We start from the raw sequence: 24,499 nt of genomic DNA on the forward strand, positions 1-24,499 counted from the left end.
CAATACCTTGAAGAATTAACAATTCTTTTAAGGTGTTTTTAATTCTGTCATTGGATCTTCCCCGTAAATAATGGCTTTCGGGAGATTATTATACAATCTTGAAATAACGCAATTAAATATTCGTTTTCCGAAGTAATTTGTAATTCAGGGGAAAGCCCATGATTTCTTATCTAGTTTTGTGAGTGAGAAACATTTTTTTTGTGTTTTAGGATCACAAAAGTGATCTACAATCAATTTGATGTCACAAGTTATATTACCGACAGCACATCACAGAATTTAAAGTTTTGCCCGCTAATTTCGCTTTTCCATACAATCCTTCTCTACTAAATGTATTTAAATCATTATAACCTTACTACTAAATTAACTAAACTAAATTTTTGATGTCGCATGAAATAATATGCATTGTTCTACGGACAACATTTAAACGGATATTGGTTTATGATATTTTACGATATTGTTCTACAACAAATATTTCTATAACGTATTCTCTTTTATTATTTTACCACAATTCAGTCAATAATTCGCATCAAAATAATAATCAAATCTAGATTTTTACGACATTCATCCAATGGTTGATTCGGGAACTTTCTAGAAGGATTTATTTTGTTTGGTGTGCATTTTCTCCCTTGCGTAGGAACATTAGGTAATTTCCACCCTCATTCCGTATCCCCTATATGTTTCAGTACAACGTACTTAAAGATTTTACATTAACTGCTTCAGCTTAACTACGTCATTACAAGTTTAAGAGGTTTACGCATACGAACACGTTTTATTAGAACTTACGTATAACTTATTTTTACAATCGTTTCTTTTTCCAAGAATTAATCGAATTTTTCAAATACGGAAAAAAATGACTCACAAAATTGTTTGTATCTAATAAGTATAATATTTTGAATTCGTTCAAACGTTTATATACACGGACTGGACAATTCTGTGTTCAGGTAGATGAAGAATACAGTTCTTTGTTGGAAAATGAACTAGAACCCTCGTCTAATATTATAGACTCTGTAGCTGCTTTCAGGTAAAAATCCTGAATAACTAAGTTGAGTGGAGATAATTCCATTTTATTATGTAAGGGTTAATGCGTTCGTCTACTATTCTTGAGGTCTTGGATATGATTTCTGGCAGGGTAGACATGAAATAATATCGATTAGAAAGTTTGTTTGAAATGCAACATTTTTTTATTCCTTTGTTGGCACCAGAAGCGTAAGACTGATCATCTTACTTTCGTGTAAAAGGTGACTGAAGTATGCTGCATTTGATTCGTAAATGCAGTGTCCTGTGCACTACTAGGTGCGGAAAGGTGAATGATGATGATGATGAAAACCAACCCGGAAAAATCGATGAGTTGAAGACGCTCCAATATAGGCACAATGGTGAATGTCACAGTGTGAAAACCAAGCTACTTAAATCAGTCAATGCCAGATCGCCCAGTAAGTGCCATGACTTATATCTAAGACATCTTGCGTTCTCAAAAACGACTGATATCTTTTTGTGATAAACGTCAAAAGTAATATTGTTTACAGTTTGTATTACGGCCAATTGCATAAAAAAAGTTATGTTCCAAAAAAAAAATATATCGTAGTAAGCTATTTTGTGCGTGAATTAAACAATAAAGTCCACTTCAGTCGTAAAAATGCTTTTTTAAGTAGTTATAAAAATCTGAAGTCCTTTTTGTTTTAATGCCAAAACATTAGTAGTTCCAGACTCGTTCTTTCAATATGTACTTTTTTAATAAATATTATTTTAAATTGAAAATTCTTTGTATGTTGAAATTATCAAAAAAAATTTCAGTTTAAAAAAAAAAAAATTTTAAATAAATATTAGCGTTATTATAATCAACCCAAATATTAAAATTTTGGTGGCCATTTTCAACGAGTTGTAAATAACTCACAATTAGAAAATGGAAACCAAGTTGGGGTAGAATGAGGTTCGAACCTCAGACCTCTGATCCGTGAGTCCGCAACACTAGCCACGGGACCACAACCCAGTTCAAAAGTTATGGTGTTTTGGAAATCGCATAATCACAAAATCTTGTTTCCTGAACATTTCGTTTAATGTTAATTACGATGCTAAAGGTGCTAATATTTTTTTCATGTAATGTCAGATATTTTTTTTACAAAGCCAATAGGCACATTTAGAATTACCAGAAAAGGAGAATCCTGTAGGGAAAATGGCACATATGATGTTTGGGTGCCAAACTTGTACGCAATGATTATTAGGAACGCAGTCGGCTATCATAACGCGTGACGTAGAATTACATGAATATAACAGCCACTTATTTTGCATTTGTTCATTTTTAAACCCGAAAATCATTAATGAAAACTTGTTATGAATTCATTGATAATTATATCATTAGAATCGTAAATTCAAATGATATTAAAACTGTATTTTTTTGTTAATTTTTACTACTGAATATTTCTATTTTATTAATAATTTTTAATTAAGTGAATATTGTGTATATATAAATATATAATATTCATAGCATCGTAAAAATTTCTACTTTATAATTATTTTTTTTACTTGGTACCTACCTATAAATAATGTAATGTATTAGTAATTTACTTTATAACATTTATTTTTATTTATATGATATAAAAGGCCTTGGCCAATACTTAAATTGAGAAACTGGAAAATCAGAACTAAAAACATGTAGCAATGACTAATAAGGACAATAAATAAAGAGCATACAGTATTAAAGAAAAACGATCTTCATAGCAAAGAACTTAAAGCTTGATCAGGCCAATCCTTTTTCATCCCATATTGTGTTAGTGGCGAAGAGATCTACGAAAATCAGAAAAATCTGCCTCAAAGAACTTCAAATTGTGCGACGAATTGACTAGTCTACACATTCTGGACATTGGAACATAAAAACAAAAGTTACTCTCAAAAAAAATTCATTCATCATTTACAATGGAAAATTTTAATAAATAGCTCTTTTGTTTTAATTTGAGTTTCTATTATTTTTATATTCTGCGTACGTTTTATGTCAAAACCGCAAACATATAAGCAAATAAAATGTACGCATTTACCGCTTGCACGTAAATTAGTGAAGGTGTTACTTTATATACGATATTTTTAATATTTTACGGTCCAATTCTTTCGTAATGTATTTTTTATGCAGGTAGAACGAATTTATCCTATATAGATGTTTTATATATAAGGGCGTATAACCACAAACGCTTAGTAATAACAACGTACGATCTTATAAAAAAGAGACGAGCCATAGCGCTGAACGATGTACGACGTATAAGAGTCTCTCAAACTTTCAGCACTTTGCCATCTTGTCGATGTTTTACACGAATTTTACGCGAATGTAAAGATTGTATTTTACAGCACTAAGTATACGAATCATGGAAAATAAAAGAATAATAAAAAAAAAACATTATTTATAATCCGTATCTTACTATCCATACGGCACTGTGGTATTATTTTAATTTAAGCGTTGGTGAATAATTTGTTTGAAAGTCTTAAAGTGCGTATCTAGAATCTCTAGGGGTTCGTTAACCATCACATTGAATTATTTTTTTGCGTAACTCTACCCCTGAATGTTAAAAATGTATCAAAATTATTAAAATATTATTTTGCAGAATCCTTTCAATAATTTTTTTATTCGTCTTTTCTTTCCACCCGTGCAAACAGCAAACATTACAATTTATCGCTCTGAAGTTAAATTATCTTTGATACGTTGGTCAGTTTGCACGCGTGCTTTTCCTTATTTCATAGCTCATTTCCAACCATAAAAATCTGGATTCCGCGTGTTAAAATTTACACGAGTTCCCTTCCCGACTACTTGCTGTACTTTTCGCTAACGGATTGCGTGACTTTAGATCAGTGTTATTCAACGTGTAGCAGCGCGATATCACATAACATTCTCCCACAACAGCATTTTATGAGAAAATATATGAATTTTCTAGAAAATACAAAATAATATTAAACATATGTATAATATTTAAATTTAATATTTTATAAAAACATTATGTTTATATTTGAAGTACTCATTTTGTGGTTATTTATTATAACAAAATTGATATAAAACATGAATGTATATAACCATTAATTTTCATTTTCATTCATTTTCGGTTTCAAAGTTGCACAAGCTTCTTTATTAAATTATTTAGGTGTTAGTTAATTATACCTTGATAATAATCTTGTGTAGCTTTGAAACCGGTTAACAGAAAAAAAAGTGGTTAAATACAAAGTTGTTTTATTTTTATTGTATTACTATAAAACAATTTTATAAACACTACCATGGCAATCGAAATGTAACTTTATGTTTAAGGTTGTATCTATAGCATTTTAGCGGGAGTATTTCTGGTACTCCGTTTCAAAAACTCGCAGATTTTTGCACACTTAGGCCCGGAAACGTTATTTTTTTTTGTTCGTGCAAATATGAAGGGTCTCGAAAAATGATCTACCCATTTGAAACTTTAATAAAAAACTTAACACAAATCGTTATGTCGTTATAGTTAAGAAACTAAACTTAGGTTTTATTTTACTGTTAAAAAAACGTGGTTTTCCATTTTGTTTTCGTGTTGACATAAAACGTCGTTTAAATGCCCGCCTTCTTGAGCTATAAACTTCCAAAGTTCACCTTGATTTAAACTCCCAAAGTTCAACTCGTCATAGCTTCTGGTATTGCTGTGATTGCAAGACTAATAAAATCCTTTTGTTGGTCAATTGTATTTGGCTTGTGTTGCAAGACTTCGGCCTTCGCTTTCTCTAAATAAATAAAATGCGCGGGGAGGGATTAGGAGATCAAGCCGGCCACGGGATGATGTGCGTAATGAGATGAGCTGACCATTAAGCTGAACACGACGCTCACTTTTCCATGTCATAGAGTAAATCATTCTACCGGAACCTGTACATACGTAGATAAAACAACCATTAAGTATCTTTGTGATTAAGTATTTATTAAACTTTTTGAATTATTTTTGAGAGATTTATAAAAAAAAATATCTTTTTGGTGATTGATCCCAAATCGCCCACTTTGAAAACCTCTGGTATATATGGTGTAGGCATCTCAATTGTGAATGTCAAATGTTAACATTTTACGGAGTGTAAATTTAATGGGAACCCTAACAAGCATTTTCCCTGCCTCTTCTCCTACTGAACCATTACACCACCAGGCATATAGGCGTATCTACGTCCAAAAGGTAAAATGTAAACTACAAGTTGGTTCAAATTTAAGGAAAATTGATAAAAAAACAAGTTTCTCTTTTAAAAAAAGTTTTTCAATCATTATACGAGTAGATTTAATTTTTGTAGAAGTCAAGATTTATGGCCATCTTAAATTCAACTTTTTTTTTACCTCGTTACACGGGTGTTTTTGTTTTATTTGGTATGTTTACAAATATATTTGTTTTCTTGTATATTTTTTAAAACCCAATCAACAGCCACATTCAAAAGCTCTTATGAATTGACATTAAAGATAATATACTTTGTCCAAACCTTAAAAAATCGCAGAAATAATTTAAAATTAAAGCAGGTATGGTCTAGGTCAGTGATAGGTCACTTTTAACCCATGTATATTTTGTTCATGAAACCAACGTATTATTTAATTTTTCAATAACATTCAGTCGTACTAAAAAACAATAAACGCGTATCCAAAATAAATATACCAGTTAAGTCATCACAGGTTGGTTACATACCTAATTAAACAAATCAAAATACAATTTTAGAAATACAAGTTATGAGCTAAGAAAAAATAATTGAAATGTATAAATCTCTTATATGCATGCATGCTACTACTAGAGATGAATATTTCTTGACAAAAGTTTTAATAGTATTTACAAACACGTCTTATTAATGAATTCTGTGAGTAGTTATTTTGCACTTAGTGAAGTTAGTCTAGTACAATGAAGAAAACAGCGTAATTCAATGATTCCAATAAGGGATGGTGAGCCTACGAAACTAAAAACCATTTTTTAAAGGAAAACTAAATCATAATTAAGTCGCCTTTTTTGTAACAATTCCATTTCAAAATAAATAAGGGGAGTGTAATAGTCATAATTAATGTCATCAAAGCCATATTCAATATTTTTTTTTTTTTGTTGATATATTTAATCTCATTAATATATAGTTTGTATTGAGGTTGCCGTACTACTGAATCAAATTCCAATTCAATACGAACATGAGCGAATATTTTTTCAGAAAACACTGTACCTTTTAAGATATTTTATAGGCACTGCAAAGGCGACCAACAGTGAAAGTGTTGTTTTTTCTTTGGAATTTAGAATTCGGTCTGTTATTGTTATATTTTTACAGTTAACGATCACCTTATTCGAAGATTTGACAATAAAAACCTAGAAAAAACTTGTTTACAAAAATAACACATTACAGCTATAATAACGAAACATGATATCTTTTTTTTTCTTCTTTTATTTAGAAAACATACAGAACAGTTACATAGTTTTGTATTTTACACAGTTAGACTTAACTCTAATGGACCAGTGATGTTTCCATTGTAAAGTAATTTTATGTAAGGTTATTAATTAAAATACAAAAAAGAGAAGGAAAAAAAACATAAATAGAAGTTGTTTGAAAATTAAAATTGAAGTAAAAAAAATGAAGAAAATTTGTAAAAATAATTACTACTACTACTACTACTACCATCACGCCATTTCCCCGTAGGGGTAGGCAGAGAGAATGGACCGCCACACACGTCTATCCTGGCATACACTCCTAGCCTCTTCCACATTCATACATCTTGTCATACATGCCCTTCGGTTCTGTCTGCTTTTGACATGACCAGACTTAAGATTTTGGTTTATCTGATCATGCCACGTCTTCCTTGGTCGTCCTCGTCTAACGTTGCCGTTCATTTTTGCCATATATACTTGTTTTACCATTCTCTCATCGTCCATTCGTTCTACGTGACCAAACCATCAATTAAATAACAAATAAACAAATAAACATTAATCGTGGCGGGTGCATTGCGTGGCAATATAATGAACGTTTTTGCGCGAATTCAAAATCACAAATTAAACAATATTTTCTATGCTACTAATAATTAACATTAAATATTTTTTTTACTGGATCGTTTTTCATGGACCTTTATTACTTTAAAAACGTTTAAAAAATGTGATATTTTCCTTTTATAAGGAATATGTAAAGGTGCACAAATGGCAAATGGACGAATTGAGAATGACAAAACATTTTGTAGTATGGAGTATGGACACAGCCGCAAATGTGTTTTAGGCAAAGAATGATATTTGAAGATGTGTGAAGGACACAACAAATATTTAAAATGGATAGTTAAAACCAGTTTCGTTTTGGTGGTTTTTGGTGAACGGTTTTTTCTTTTGCCTAATGGGAAACGTTTATGTAAATTTATGTGTTAAATTTATTTACAAAATTGTAAAAAGTAGTAATATTGTAGACTGTTGGAATTTTTTTTTTCATCTGAATAAACTAAACTGAAAACAAACTGAAAGTATTTAACAGATTATTCTATGACCGGGCAGATTAAAAATACAGTTTTGTGCGTAAAATAGAACCAGAATCCAGGATGAGTGCTTTCGAGACAAAGGCTACTCTCAGGTTAAAATACTGAATAGAAAAATCGTTTGGAGATAAATCCGCCTCATAGTGCAGAGGTTGGCGCGTTCACCCACCATGCTTGCTCGATTTCTGAAATTTTGATAAGAAAGGTCATTCTACACTTCTGTACATCATGTTTTTGGATTAGCACCTGAAATGTAAGTCAAATCCTCTTACCTTCATGTAACAGATTATCGACATACACGGCATCTAATTTACCAATGCAGTGTCCTATGCCCCATTGGGTGTGAGCAGAAGTGTGATGTAATTTTACAGATTTCGTAAGCAAATAAAATATTTATTTAAAAAAATATTTGTGATTTTCCTACGCGAATATTTTAATTTTCGGAGAATACTATTTACGTCGTAATTAACCATATTAAAAAGGTGGAGCGTTTTACTGAGTCCACGGCGGTACCCATGGGACCAAAACCCTTTCCACAAATTAGTATTAAAAGTGAAAAAGGAAATAATCAAGGTATTCTGAAGTTTGTCTATAGTGAAATATTTTCCTTTCATAATTGACCAAAATACTTCGTTTTTAGTGAGCATTTTCAAGTCATTCACAACTCTCTATTTAAAAACGCGAAACTAAACTAAGGCAACAATTTCAAACTTAATATACCCACTGAAAATATTGATGACTATTTTTAATTGTGTGCACTAAATATGTCAAGTCTTTAGAAAAGAAAAATTATAAAGGATGTATAAAATTTATATAAAATAGCAAATGGCGTATTGGACGTCCCAGGATTAACGAGTGTTAAAAGCATAAAAGTACATGTTCGAAATACTCGGCAGCTAACGTTATTTTTTTAATCTCCTGGCAGTCGTAATTATTATTACAACTCACTAATACCTATACTATACCGGTTAGGTAACGATTATGGTGAAATTAATTTATTTTGTCTGTCCTTATATAATTATAGGTTAAGTATTCTTAAGGCTATAAATTAATATGTTTAAAATTTCTGACTCTTTTTCTTTATTTACTAAATTTAACTATTTTTTTGTATCTCTATAATAATATGTGTGCGCGTATTTGTTCTGATTCTATTTTACACATGAAACTGAATTCTTTCTTTATCCAACGGACACAATATTTTTATTTAAACATAATTTTAGATTAATTTTGAAGGAAAACGTATTATTGTTCATGTATAAAAGCTTGTTAAAAGTGTCTCACACTATTTTACGCGGTTAAAGCGTGACTTTAATTAATTTATAACTTACAGTATGACTATATTAACTACTCTGTGTTATAGGTTATTAAATTTGTAATAAGTTTCCAAACAGGATCCAAAACTATGACCTAGATAAGTATAAATAGTTGTTATATACAGGTTGTTAAGCTATAATAAAATAACAATATAAGAATGTGCATATTATTATAGGTCACAGAAAAAGCGTATCAAAATGCTTATACTTGTAAAAAGGGTAATTTAAGATAAAAGTTGTCATCCTTTTTTGGATGCAATAGGTTTTGAGCCAAAAATATCTTAAATTAGTAACCTCGAATAAACGTTGGACGCACCGCCATGCCATCTTGAAAAAATCTCAAATAAAATCATCATACCTAGGTGTTTCCAATATATTTTATTATATACGTGAAAAAACAAGCTACCCCTAGTAAATTGAATTAAATCATATTGTAAAAACATCAGTAATGAGATGTTTTTTAAAAATAAATATGACTCGTCAAATTATGCTCAAAATAGAGGATGCAAATGAGATTTTCTGGATAACTATGCCGGGTGATGTTTGCACTCTTTTGCCATGTTTCTGATCGAACTGCAGCGTCATCATCGGGGCTGATGTTATTTGTGTGAAAAATAAAAATCGACCCTGATGACGGACGCTGTAATACGATATAAAACATCGAAAAATATTGCAAACGACGCACGGCATAATATCTTAGAAAAACTCACTGGATTTAGATCGAGAGATGGATTTCACAAGATAAATAAAAACAACTTTGTCCTAAATATTTTTTTTCTACCGACCGGTTTCAAAGCTTTACAAGCTTTTTTAGCAAGGTAAAGTTAACAATTGAATTTTATCCTATTTCATTTTATTTATTTATTTATTTATTTATTTATTTACGGACAAAGTCCATTATAAACATTACAATTAAAAGAAATTTTTACAAAGGAATAAAAAAATATAAGGAACAGAAATAAGCAGCAAAGACAGATGATAGATTTTTTAGATTAAGTAAAAAGCATAGGCTAACTATACAGATTCTTTAGCTGATTTGTAAAGAAAGACATCCTTACACCATAATAATCAAGATCTTGATGATCGTTCACCCGCCTGATCATTCTGGGCAAAGGCGACTGTGCACCATAATTGGTCCTGTAGTGACCGAGGAAAAGCATTTCATTATTTCTTAGTCTACGGGTGGGAACGTTAAAAAGAATCTTTTGCAAAATTTCAGGGGCATCAATGAGACAGTTCATAATTTTATACATGCAGATTATATCTGCAATGCATCTGCGTTTTTCAAGACTTGATATGCTTAAAAACCTCTCCATATCAGAATATGAATAGTCTCCTTATTGACGTTTACTTAATATTATGCTACGTATGGAGCTAATGAAATCAAGTATTTTTGTCTTGTAAGGGTAGGAAGCGTAGTGTGAGATGGGTACGATCTTTAAAACTAGACAGGAGTGAACAAAAAGAAATATTGTTTATTTGGATATTTATTGTTTTTTTCTTAAAATGTTTTTTATTTTAATTTCTTAGATTTCCAAGTTGTCTAATTTTAATATTTTATTTTCATTATAAAGATTTATTAATCTAGTGTCTTTATTGAAATTTTGATTTTTATCTATCAGATGGTTGGCAAATTCAGAAATTATAATTATAAGTTTTCTTTTACTCTAACACTAAAGTTTCTAATATTTTTTTCGAATGTACCTATAGATTGAGTCGCAATCATAACAGTTTAATTGGTATTATTTTTAGCGACTTTGTCCTTGTGATTTTTTAAAAATGTTTTTATATTATTCGTCGTTTCGAATGCAAGTTTAATGTTTGATGCTAGGTAAAAAAATAATTGTTTAGAGATATTGTCATTTATAAAAAGAATCCGTCTCCATTGTTTAGGTGGGTTAGTTTTATTTATTGTGGGAGTAGAATCTAAACAACCAGACATAAAGACTAGATTTATTAGCTCCAAACGTAGCATAATATAAAATAAACATTTATAAAATAAAAAAGGATAAAATTCATTAGTTTCGTATACCTTAATAAAGAAGCTTGTATGGCTTTGAAACCGGTCGGGAGAAAAAAAAGGTGCTGAAAAACAAAGTTGTTTTTATTTATTTTATTCAAATGAATAACCAGAAAGTTCGTGTTTCAATTTAAAAATTTACATTATTCTTTCATTTCAGTCTAAAATTTTAGCAAAAATAATCCACAGTTATGTTTAAAGAGTTTTTGTTAAAATTCACATAACATATTTTTAAGATAACACAAAAAATATTGCTTGGATAATCTTTTGATGTCTTTTTTATATCACTCATAACCAATCCAATATAATTTTTAGTATCGCTCAACTCTCGGACGAATGTAAAAAAAAATACTAAAAATATTTAGTTAAAAAAGGAAATCTAACTTACTCACAATCTCGGTTTCTCAAACTCTCAGACTCTGGTACTGAAGTATGGAGCCACTTATGATATTTGAAATTCTCGGCACAAGGGTGAGGTGAGGATGGTTGGAGTGATTATGATATTATGTACCTCCATTCACGACCCCCGTAGTATCATTACATTACTTTCATAACACTTGTCCGGCTAAGTGGGCGAGTTGGTTCATACCCACTTTGGCTGAGAACTTATTTGGAAGGGCGGACGAACGGCGGAAAGCGAATGAGAAAGGTAACGAGTGTTTCTCGGGGAGATATGCAACGCTGACCAATTATTTTTTCCTAATATGAACTTCTACCTTAACGCCATTTTCCCTTCAGAGTAAGCAGAAAATGTCGATCTTACAACCCTCCAATTCAAGACATACCGTTTACTTACAATCTTTGTTTTTTTACAAGCTGGCTAACAATCTTCAGCAGTTTATGTCAGAGCTACGGGACGCAAATTTGACTTGGGAGGATGCAAAAGAGCTGGTCGTCAACATTAAGGCCTGAAAGCTGTTTTTGAACATCATATGTTCCAACTGGGGAGCGAACACGGAAAGAACAAAAAGCTTACAATTCTACTTTTAATCCTTGCATAACAGATAGCTTTCAATTTTTGCTTTACAGATACCTTACAAACCTAGCTTTACAAAAAGCTTACAATTTTAGCTTTTTGTTAGCTGATGACTCTAGCTTAGCAACTACCTTTCAGTCCTTGTTTTACAAATAGCTTACAACCCTACTATTTTTTTTGTTAGGCAACCATAGTTTTACAGATCGCCTATAATCTTAGGTTTATAGTAAAATCCAATATTTACAGATAATTTACAACTTTTACTTTACACATCACTTATAATCCTTGTTTTAAAATGTTTTTACAGTCCGATATTTTAAATCTAACTTACAAACCACGCATCGTACATTATTTTTGAATTTGGGTAGTTCTTCTTTTTTTTTATATCTACCAGCTTAATAATATAGATGTTAAATGTTTGCCAAAATATATTTTTTTAATGTTCTTGAATTAAAAAAAGGAACGGATTAGGGTTTGATGATGATGTAATTCAATCTGTTTTTTTCCATTTCAAATAATCTTTTGAAAAGGCGAATTAACAGTATCACTAAATGGGAATCAAGTTGTGGTAAAGAGAGATTTGAACATTAAACTTCTGATCCGGCATTCGCGACACTACCACAATCCTACAAAAATCTAATATTAAGTAACTGTTTTTTTTAAATTAGGTTAAACCTAAAACAAGTAATTTTAGCAACTCTATTGGCCAAATAAAATTATTGCATTCATTTAAATTTATTTTGATTTGCTGTCTAGATAAAAGGGCACGTCTTTTGAAAGCACCCTTCACGCTAAACTTTCAAAAGCCTACCTGAAGAGGAATATGATGATTACAACCTTCTGCAAAGCTGGAAATATCTCTAAAAATCTCATTTATGGGAAAATATTTTTTTGAAAGTACCTACCATACAAGGTGTGTGAAAATAATAAAATAAAAGTGATTAGAAACTAATTTTTTATTTTTGGAATTGTTAAATCTGTTTCACAAAAAACGTTTGCTTGGCGGCTGACTTAACTTATTTAAAAAAATTACATTTAGCAAAACTAATATACCTCTTCCAAAAACTTGACGAGATGTGGAAGTAATAGATATTGGACAGAATAATGAATGTAAAACAATTGGCAAAATATATTTTGTTTGTATATTGTTATTAAACTAAAATTGCGGTCAACCTTAATTTAGATACTGATTTTTTACTGAGCTGTCTTCGATTCGTTAGTTAATTATTTTCAAGATATTAATTTAATATGCCGCTAAATTTGCTGCAACAGAAAAAAAAACAATGTTGAGAATGGAATATGGAAGTCTATGCGTTTACAGGGTTTATAATCTGTCGAAAAGCGGCTTCTTAGTGTAGTGCATAAGACAGTTGCTTCATATCTGGCTATTTTTTATATATATTTTTAATCCAATATAAAATACAAATACATAGTTTACAAAAATGTTTATTCAATAGGTACGGTACATTTAATATATATTTTTTTATTTATAGATGTACCCACTCCACTGGCCCACAGGCACGTTCCGAAGTGTCAGTGTATTATTTATTTTATACATAATTGTACATACTTTTACATCAATTATGTATAAATTCAAAAGAAATTTTAAAAAATAATTAAAACATACCTACATCAATAAAACGAAGAAGGATTTTCAAGAAACTAAAATTACATTTTTATATATGAACCTCAGCTTCCTGTCTAGTCTTTTTAGCAATCCATTTATGGACTCTAGCTTTGAAAATATTGTTTTTCATTTCGTTCACCAATATTGTCTTTGCTTAAAAAGTTGTATAGCTTAGGGGCCAGAAAAGTATAATGCCTTTGCTCGTTATTTGTTTTTTTCTTTGGGAGCAGAAGTATTGTCTTTTGTCTTTGACTAGTGTCGTAAATTTGTTGTCCGTCATTATGTTTGTCAGGGTTTTGATAGAAATGTCTTAAAATTGTCTTTATGTATATTTGTCTAATGTCTAGTACTGGAAATTCTGTAAAAAGTCTGTCTGTAGAGTATTGGTAAGGCTTTTTGTTGGCTACTCTTAGTAAGGCTTTTTGTGCTTTCATTAATGGCTCTAATGTGGTTTTATTTGTTCCTCCCCATCCTTTTATTCCGTAACTGATAGTTGATTGTGCTAGAGTAAAGGATACATTTATTAAAGTGAGGGGCTTGATTTTTAGAGAGATCCGGAAGACTGTTTATTTTCTGGTGTATAATCTGTTGTTGCCAGAAAAAATGAAAATTACGTATATTTTATAATTAAAATCTACCGTTATTAATATTTTAAGTATGGAATAAGCTGGATTCAGTCGAATATTCAAACAGTTACAGATAATATTTTTGAGAAAGAAATAAAGACAACCGAATCACCAAATATGTTAGGTCAGTTTGTTTGTTCCTCTTCTTTAATTTCCCATTGAAGAAAATTACAAAATTGTTTACTTAGCAGCAAGTATTTCTAGTTATAATTTAGTAGGTGTATAGTTATTTTGTTTTGTTTTATAACTAACATTGAAACTTCGAAAACATACTAATCATTTGTTTTGTTGGTTGGTTGGAAAAAAATGCCATATGGCAATTAGCTCGCAAATGTAACAAAATAATGGTCAAAAATGATATATAAAAAAGTATGGTTAATATTTTACAGTTTGTTAATAAGTCATTTTAAACCATTAAATATAATAAAAAATATTTTAATGAGTTCTCTTATGACATTTCAACAAATGCTAGTAAATATTTTAATATTGTTATTAAACCACCACTTATCGACTTTTCTATGTCTACCGGTTTCGAGACCTACCCTTTCTGTCATCAGGAAACTAATTGCACGAACATGCAAATGCCACTATACGCCTTTACCGTGGTATTTGCAAAAAATACAAATTCAACTTGCTGAAAAGACACATGCTACGAGAAGCTAACACCAACGTACACTGATTTTAATAAAGATTTCGAGTTTCTTTCGTCTCCTTCTGTGTTGAAATGAATGTAAATGTTTCATTACTTTTGAGTTCAGGTGTACATTAAAAAAAGGACGCCGTGGACTTTATTCCGTCGTGGAAATGGTTAATATCCACTTGAAAATTATTTTCAACTTTCTGAGTTTTCTGTCCACAAAACTCCTCGAAAACAAAAAGAGCATCCACTTCATCCCCTAGATAATTTTTTTCAATTACTCAAATAAAACCGTTTCTTGTGTTTTGTTTTGATTTTAAAATACAGGATCAAATCTAATTGGCGGCCGCCGTTGTTCAAAAAGGTTGCTTTGCGCCCAAGGGTTCCTCTTCGATTCTCGGACCACAAAAATAATAGAATTGTGAATTTTCGGGTATTTTTATCCTGAGTAAGTTTTCGGGCCTTTTGTGAAGCAAAAAACACCAAGATTTGTTACGAAGTATACATATTATGTGTAGGCATTTTCAGAGCCTGTCACCAGTCACCGGCTAGCTTAAGTGAGCACTCCGGTACCTAACTATGTAATCGGGAATCTATGAACGATATTTACATAATGTCTAAACCTTTGTAGACATGTTTTAGATGTAGCTCACAATAGGGTTTAGAAAAGGAAATAACGTTTCTGTATTTATAAGACTTAACTTGTCTCTGTAGCTGCTAGACGTGTTGGGATGTTTATTGTGCAGTTCCTTTCAAGGGGATTTTCACAAAGTGGCGCTTTATAAATTATTCTACAGAAATAAATAAATAAAACCTAACCATTATTTAGCGAACTGGCCCTTATTATTTCCATATTCTTTTCTCGGATAGAATCTCCATCTCTGGTCAAAGTCAAAAAAAATATTCACCCATTCTACAATTAAGTCTTACTCATGTGTTTATACAAAAATATATTTTTAAAATTTTCCTATTTGATTTTTTAATTTATTTCAATAGAGAGGGAAAAATTTTTGAGAAGGGAATATGGAAGTCTATTTATTTACAGGGCTTATGACCTGTCATTGGCTGGTTTAAGTGGCCACTTTACACACTGTGTAACATTCACCATTCTGCTCATGTTTGAACATACACATTTTCTCAACTCTTCCATCTGTTGACTTTTGTGTTTTTTTATGTGTGTAAAGTGGCCACTTTAACCAGCCAATGACAGGTCATTAGCCCTGTAAATGCCTAGACTTCCATATTCCCCTCTCAAAAATGTTTTCTCCCTCTGTTGAAATAAATTTAAATATGAATAACTCCCTAGGGACGAAATCCAGCCAGTCTGCAAGCATTTGGACATACTCAAACATTGTTTCCTATTTGATTTCATTCCTTATTTTATATCGTATTTGTTGTCAGGATTCTTTAAAACCGCAAATATGTAGTTTATTTGTGGCCTTTAAAACTGTCAAGTAAATATTAAAAATACGTAAAATTAATAGTTAGTAGTAGTAGTAGAAATAACTTTGTACTTATTCATGTTAAATAATAAAACTGCTTATCTTTCTACTTAGTTTAGAATCACTATGCCCTAAAAATGCACTTAAGTTCAAAATAATTCATTTTAAATATAACCATCACACCGAAAAAGGAACATTTTTAAAACATAAGTGGTGACGCGAGAGAGAAGCGCAAAAGTTAAATTCCTCGATAGCTTAGAGAGCGCATGAACAGATCCAAGATGGTCCAGCAAGATCAGCCAACACACACGTTACTAAGAACATTTTCTGCCACTTAATATGCAATGGAAATCGACTTACCTGTGTTGAAGTGTTCCCCCTTGCTCCACCAGATATTAATGCGGGAATGATGCGGATGTCAAGTTCTTTCTTATTCTGTTTGATGTATCAGGATTAGATATTGGTTGCGGTGATGATATTAATGCTGACACTTAAGCGGTAACTTCCTATAGCAAGATAGTGGTACGAATATTATTTGTTGTTGTAAGTTTATAGTGTGGATCACAGAAGACATCATTTGTTTTAAGGAAAAATACAGCTGTCAATTTTATTTGAAAATAGAATTTGTGAACTGTTGCAATGCGGTAGGTACTGCCAGGCTGCTCAGGTTCCTACTTCTCAAGGAAAAGCCGACAACCAAAACATATAAATGGCAGTAAACATTCACGCGTAACCACATAAAAAAACAAGATTGTTTGAGTGGATCTGTCTTATGATTTGTAATATTTATTTCGATTAATTTGAACCATAATTAATTTATTGGTTTACATAAGATATTATAATTTCGTTATTGTTTCCTTATATTTATTCGATAAAATTGACAATAATTTTACGTTATTCTTAAATATTTGTGTTGTCTATTTTATGTGTACATGTTGGTATTTATTGTTATTTCTGTTTTTGTTGTATTCATGCTTTTTATCCATTATATATATATATATATATATATAAAAATGAATGAATAAAATTTTGTTCTTTTTAGACTCGATAACTACTGGACCGATTTACATGTGGTTTTTTACAAAAAAATCTAATTTACGTGACTTAGGTTTGTAAATAATAATATATTTAATATGTTCATTAGAAAAAAAGTTAGAAGCGAATATGTGTTTTTCATCGAACTTCCAGGGTTGCACTCGACGAAAGTGCATATATTCAAAAATTCGGAGAATGTTGGTTTTTTGTAATTTAAAAAAGTTCGACAAACATCAATTATTTTAATGGATTCTGAATTGATTAATTTCCTAACAATTTCTTAATTTCTACATATTAACTTTTTATTAATGGATTTAAAGTAATGCTTAAATTATTTTAACTGACGTTTGATACATTTTTGAAAAACAAATTCTTACACAAAATGCACCACTCTTGGTAAGAAGCGCAGAGTTTGACATTTGCAAAAAAAATGCATATTGGAAAATGAATTATTTTATGTTTTGGAATTCAACCATAAACAAGTACCTAGGTACCTAATAAAATTTAATATTGGAATTTTGAAGTTTTTTGGTTTTTGAATTCAATCATAAACAAGTACCTAGGTACCCACTTATCAATTAAAAGTCTTTTTTCTTTTATCCAGAGAGTGTTTGCACGCCAGTTGTCACGACACAGTCACTTTTCTTTTCTTTTGGTTTCGAATTAAATGTCAAGGTCACGTCGTAACCCAACCGGCAGTTAAAGAATGACTAAATTAGCATTGACCATGAGTTATGTGTAATAATTTCAGAATGCTCAGGGTAAAACGTGGTCTGACTTTTCTTTATTAACACGTATTCTCGTATTATCTCCATGAATTATACGCACTAGAGTAGTGATTTTCGCACGATTTTGATTTGAGCACAACGATGCCTTTTAGCCAATCATATGAGGAGATAAAACGGAAAAATAACCCTTATAATGAATATATGCATAGCTCAAAGAAGGTTAAAATAAATAACTTGTGTCCGCTAGTTATTTATAAATTCATGTACATTTTTCTTGGCCAATATTATTGTGTTTTGGTTAAAGGCAATTAATTGTAAAGGAAAAATATATTTTCTAAAATGCAGAATCTTCTGTGCAACCAAAATCTGAGACTATGCGCAAGATGGAGAGCAATAAAAGCTTGTATATTGCTAGTGTTGCTTTATGGAGTGGAGGGTTGGACTCTTAATGTTTTAACGATGAACAAAATTGAGGCCTTCAAACTTTGGTTTTGCTAAAAAATGCTTCGAATCTTATGGACTGATCGTGTCTTCTATGAAACGGTATAAAGCATGATGCACAGAAAATGGTAGTTACTTTCCACTGTCAAAAGAAAAAAATCCTCAAAATTCGGTAATGGTCACATATTCTTCAATAAGAAGTCTTTAACTTATTGTGGAAGGAAAGATAAAGGGCAGCCGGGGTATGTGACTGAAAAAGCATCACTGCTTAGAAATCTCAGACAGTGGTTCGATGTGCCGGATGCAGCAGCGCTGATTAGACTGGCCCAGGATCGTGATGAATTCAAAACTATGGGCGCCAACCTCCAGTAGGAACGGCAAAAGAAGAAGAAGAAGATATATTTTTACAAATTTTAATAAAGTATAACGAATTTTAACAAAAAATGCAGTTATTGATAAAAAAAAAAAGCAGTAACATATTTTTTTAGATTTTTTTTCAACTTACTTTTAAATTCATCTTCAACCTCAACGAACAAATAAATAAAGACATTCTTTTGAAACATTTAAGTTTGTAAGTGGAAATTCTTGATGGAAGTTCATTGTAATTTATTATATAAATAAAAGACGAGTGATACTTCAATCCACAAATTTGGAATATCCAGTGACCGGTTTCATCGCTTTCGCGACATCTTCGATACTAGTATCTTTATTAAGGAGTTCAATGTATTTATACAAAACAGAGTTAAAAATAGATTATTCAAAGTTATATGAAAGTAAATTAAATAAAATTATTTTTATCTTAAGAATCATTATTAATTTTTATTTCTCGGGTTAACTAATGAGTTGATATATTGCTATTTCAATGAGTTTAAGTATTTTATTCGTAAGTGTAGTTTTGTAAATAATGTTTTCTGAAAAACAAAGGGTAAAATGTCATTAGCAAAATTATATTACAATGGGTAAAGTAATGGAGAACGCACGTGTGTTATCTGTTCATAAGTTATTCTACGTCGGGTTTATTTTTTTATTTATTAATTTCGTGAATTTCTAATTTGTCACACTAAAAATAAAATAAAATACCAAAACTAATTAAAAAAGCATTATATCAACTCATTAGTTTACCCGAAGAAAAAAAATTGATAATGAACTTTAAGATAAAAATAACTTTATTTAATTTATTTTCATAAAACTTTAAATTATCTATCCTTACCTCTATTTTGTATAAATACATTAAACTCCTTTATAAAGATACCAGTCTCGAAGATGTCGCGAAAACGATGAAACCGGTCACTGGATATTCCAAATTTGTGGATTAAAGTATCACTCGTCTTTTATTTATAAAATAAAAGACATTCTTTTGGTAAAAAAATACCCATGTTTAAAAGGATTTGATCCCGTGAGACAGCAAAATTGCTTGTATATTAAACTTTTGAAATTAAATTCCTCTCTGTACGAGTATCACTATAAAAATATTCCAAGAAGCCAATCTTAGGATCACTACCGACAATTTTCTTTTGTTAAGAGGTTTATATATATATATCCCTTTTTCTTCCCTTTTCATCTCATATGCTCCGACTTGATTTTTCCCGTACGACATCGTGTGTGAAATATGGTAATAATTAAACCAGACCCCGATATGGGGTTTTATTTTATGCAGAACATTGTAGGTACAGGGTATTTCAGAATAAAGAAGTTCAGTGGGTTTTAAAAATATTTTAAATTTGTTAATAGACTATCAAACTAATTAAAAAAATTAAAAAAAGGAGTTTCCTTTAGTATTGACAGCGTTATAATTTTTAAAATTTTTTGAATTTTTTAAATTACTCCACGTCACAAGTTTTCTTCGCTGAGTTCTGCTGATTTGTAAATTGGCTTCCCGTAAAGCGGAAATCTAAAAATACTTAGTTTGTTTTTATTAAAATTTAACGCTGTAAATTAATTTTTAAGAAAACATTTTTTGTAAACAATTTTTCTAACAGAACTTGCTTATTCATTTAGATATAATTATTTTGTATTTTTATAATTCGGTTCTAGAAAAAAAACACATTTATGGCTTACTATGCACAAATTCAACTAAACTAAGATGTTTTCCAAATTTTTTTTTAGTAATAAGTGTCTATGAAATATTGTCTAGTAAAAAAAATTTTTGCTACTTGTAAGTAGCATAAAAAACATTTTTAACTTTCTTATTTTGAATTCCCACAAAAATGATGATTGCACTGGCCACGCCCGTAGTACGTCACGATTATGTTAATTTTAAATTTTGTTTGTCACCGTTTAAATTTTCATAGAAGATCGTCACGAGTCTTTATGCCAAACATGTCGCGTTTTACTAGGGACATATTTTTAATGTTATGTATGAAAACGTTTCTCCGCAATATCCATATTGATTTTGAAAATACTATTAATTTTTCTAAATGAATTTCATACATTTTTATCGGTTTTCGTAGTATTTGATATTTTTGTCTTTGTAAATAAAACGTAAAAATATTTTTTGATCGTTTTGGTTTTATTTTACCCTAATGATTTGAAAAAAAAAAGTTTTTCTTGAGCCTTTTCTGGTTTGTATCGGGCCTCGAAAAGATAAGATGAATGTTCCGACTCCTAAATATGTGTATTTGATCGATTACAAATCAAGAATACTTTAATTGTGGGTACAACGAACGATTTAAACTTTTGTTTGACTTTGATGTCACACTAGTATAGATATGACACAGGACTTGATATATCTTTCTAATTTTTTTTAAATGATGGAATTTAATCTTATGTTATCTTTAAATTGACATTTTTACACCAGATTTTGAAACTAAAACTCATAAAACTATGCTGGATTTTAATACAAACATATTTATCCTTCCCACGCGAAGAATGTTTGTCAGCCAATAAAGCAATAAATGTGTATAAGAGAGAGCACAAAGATAAAATAGAACTCATAACAATGAGGACAGAGAGGCTGTTTTGTGGCCAGTGTTCGCGTTAAACAAATTCTGTCAGTTATTGACAGTGATTGTGGAAGCATGCGTGTAAAATGAGCGGCGTATTTATGATTTAAATTTTATTTTGCTAAAACAGGGCTAAATCATTCGTTTATTTGTATAAATTATGGAAAATGGTTATTAAACCTTACGTTTATAATAACTTGAAATTTATGACAAAGTAAGTATTTACTAACAAGTGTTTTTTAAGAATATTTAATGTTTCCGAAATACAAATATAATATCATAAATACTCCATTACCTATTCTACACTTAACCTAGCCTTAACTATTGGTTTTTCCCACAATTGTGAATACTGTACATGCCATAATTAATAAGATTAATTTATTTACTTAAGTACCTAGAATTATATAGCTATATAAGGACCTTCAATCCATTTATTCACATTCGTTTGAAAATGCCGTAACAAGGCGAAACAGTTGTAACATAAATTTTTGTTTTTATGTTTCAAAAATAAAATGAAGTGTTCGGTAGACTCAAATCAGTGTTTGATTTTTATGTTAAAAGTATAAATTTGGAGTAATACAAAATAAACAACAAATCAATAAATAAATATCTTATTTCTGATTTCAGATGATTAAAAAATGAGCGTTATCGTATGGAAATCAATTTTTAAACTATGTTGAGATCAGAAATGGGTCAGATAAAAAATATTTAAAATGAATATAAAAATCAAATTACAATCGAAAAATGCAAATAGTAATTTTTGATCGGACACCCCTCATAATAATACATGAGCGATGTATTTATTAACATATTTATTACTATCTGATGATGTTGGTCACTAATTAAATTGTTGTCAGTAAGTTGGTAAAAAATCTCAAATTTAAAGTAGAGTATTAAATATTTTTAATAAAAATGTCCTCTTTTAAGCACAAGGATCTTTCTCTTTTTTGGAATTAAAATCCCCCTCCCCCCATTTCCTTTCTGCACCTACTTTATTTCATCAACCACCGTATATTTTGATCCTCTTTGCTGCACAAAGATAATGTGATCAGTATTACGCTTCAGGTGCCAGTCCAGAGACTGAAGTACTCTAGTGTAAAAACAAGTTTTTAAATAAATATTTTATGCCATCCGTGTCGGGAAACCCGAAACTTTTTGCGTGGTAGAAAAACGCACTGAACATTTGATTACGTTGAATAGGGGAATTTTAATTTCAAGTAAATTAAAACATTGAAGACAATTATTTTACATCCGATATCGTCAAGCTGTGATGAAAAATTCGAATATAAGTATACAAACTTACAAAATAAATAAAATGCAGGTTTTCCGTGAAAAGTCCGCAAAAAAACTCAATTCTTTTTTAAATGTTTCTCGCATTTTTAGTGCTCATTTAGTTTTAAATTACCCGGTACACTGAGTAGCGTAAAGGTCGAATTTTCTGGTTATTTTAAAATTTATGTCGTGCCTAAAAAAGGATTTCATAAAGTAGTGTAACGGCAATCAAAATGTGATTTGTGATACTCTCGGTAAACGTGAGAGGTATTTCGCCTTGTGGGGAGCCTTCGGACGGAGAAATGTTAACATCGTTATTTCAGTATTATTATTTATATTTCGGAATTCATTGATTAGTGACAAGGGCGTTTGGTGTAATAAAAAAAGGCCTTGATTTACTCTTTAAAAGATTAAAAAAAACTTTACTGAACATTTTTGAACTGTGTCGTCTTTTTCGTTCTGGAACTTGGCAATCGTGTAATTCGAAAAGTGGAAAAAACACTTTATTCGAATTTACTTAATTTTTCTAATAAATTTAGTAGTACAAAAGTTATTTCTACAAGTGAACATAACAGGCGTAGAACCTAAAATAATGTAACTGGAAGTGAATTGCGAAGATAGGACGTATGAAAGTAGAAGAAAAAAGGACCGTATGCAAAAACAGAGTGATACGGCGTTCTATTCTCTCGGCGCGAGTAACACTGTCCACTCATCTGACTGTTTGATTAATCTAAGTAAGATTTCAATGTGTATCCCTTTTATATAGGAGAACTCATAATTTGTTATGAAGCAAATGGCCAGAGCCAAGACGCGCCTGTTCAAATTTATACCGCCTTAACACGAATCGCGCTGTTCAAAGAAAATAAAGTTATCATTAAAAATATTTTTCTTGTACGCTCTGTTGTCTTCTCATATTGTTTCTTATTCATGAAATAATAGTCTTAAAATAATAATTATACAAAAGTACATTTTAACAGCTTCAAAACTAAAATACAAGTATTGAGAAAATGGTAGTAATAAATATACCACACAACACACATATATGTGCATACGCGATAAGACATTATTAAAATACTCTAGTAGGCCTGATAGAAAATAATACGAGTACATGTCTGGAAATCTGCTCATAAAAAGTTTAAACATGAACCATCTACTCTTATAAAATCATAAAAAAATTAATCATCATCATCACAATCAGTCCATGTCGGTCCAGTGAAGGACATAAGCTTCCCCTGTCTCCTCCACTCCTTCCGATTCTGCGCCGTCCTCATCCACTGTCTCCTGGTTAACCTCTGAATATCATCCAAACATCTCTTTGGTGGGCGTCTTTTGGGTCTCGTATTCTATCACCAGTCATTCGATCTATATGGCCTGCCCATTTCCAATTCAACCGACCAATCCTTATCATTACATCATATGCTTTGGTTTGTCCGCGGATCCAATCGTTTTTCTTTCTATCTCTTAATGTTATTTTAAGTATAACGTGCTCCTTACTTCTCGGTGCAATTAACAATTTATGAGAAGACTGCTTCGTCAAAGTCATAGTTTCCGCGCCGCCGCCATATGAAAAGACGAGTAGGACACATTGGTTAAATATTCTAGCCTCTAGGGAGTTTGGAATGCAGCTTTGAAATGTGGAATTTAACTTACCAAATGCCTCCCTATCCTTCTTTCTTCTTCAATTTTTATTTACCGGTATGGTTATCTCTGTAGACAGTGATTTTGTCATCCACGTATTATTGTATACAGCTCCCATCATTGTCTACAGATAGTATTCTGCCATATGTATTGATGGTAGTCATTATTTTTGTTTTATTGCGGTTCGTCTTCAGTCCAATTTTTGCAGATTTCACTTTCAAATAATAATTCATCCCAGTCATCTCGGCCACAATCTCAGAAATGAAAATAATATCATCTACAAATATTAGGCGATGAATCCTCTCTCCGTTAATATTCAGGCTTCTGTCTTCCCCGTTTATCTCCATAGGATCTG

Source organism: Micrasema longulum, unplaced genomic scaffold, assembly GCF_059751315.1.
Source record: "Micrasema longulum isolate JH-2025_06_02 unplaced genomic scaffold, ASM5975131v1 h1tg000357l, whole genome shotgun sequence".
In the NCBI taxonomy this organism is placed as follows: Eukaryota; Metazoa; Arthropoda; class Insecta; order Trichoptera; family Brachycentridae; genus Micrasema; species Micrasema longulum.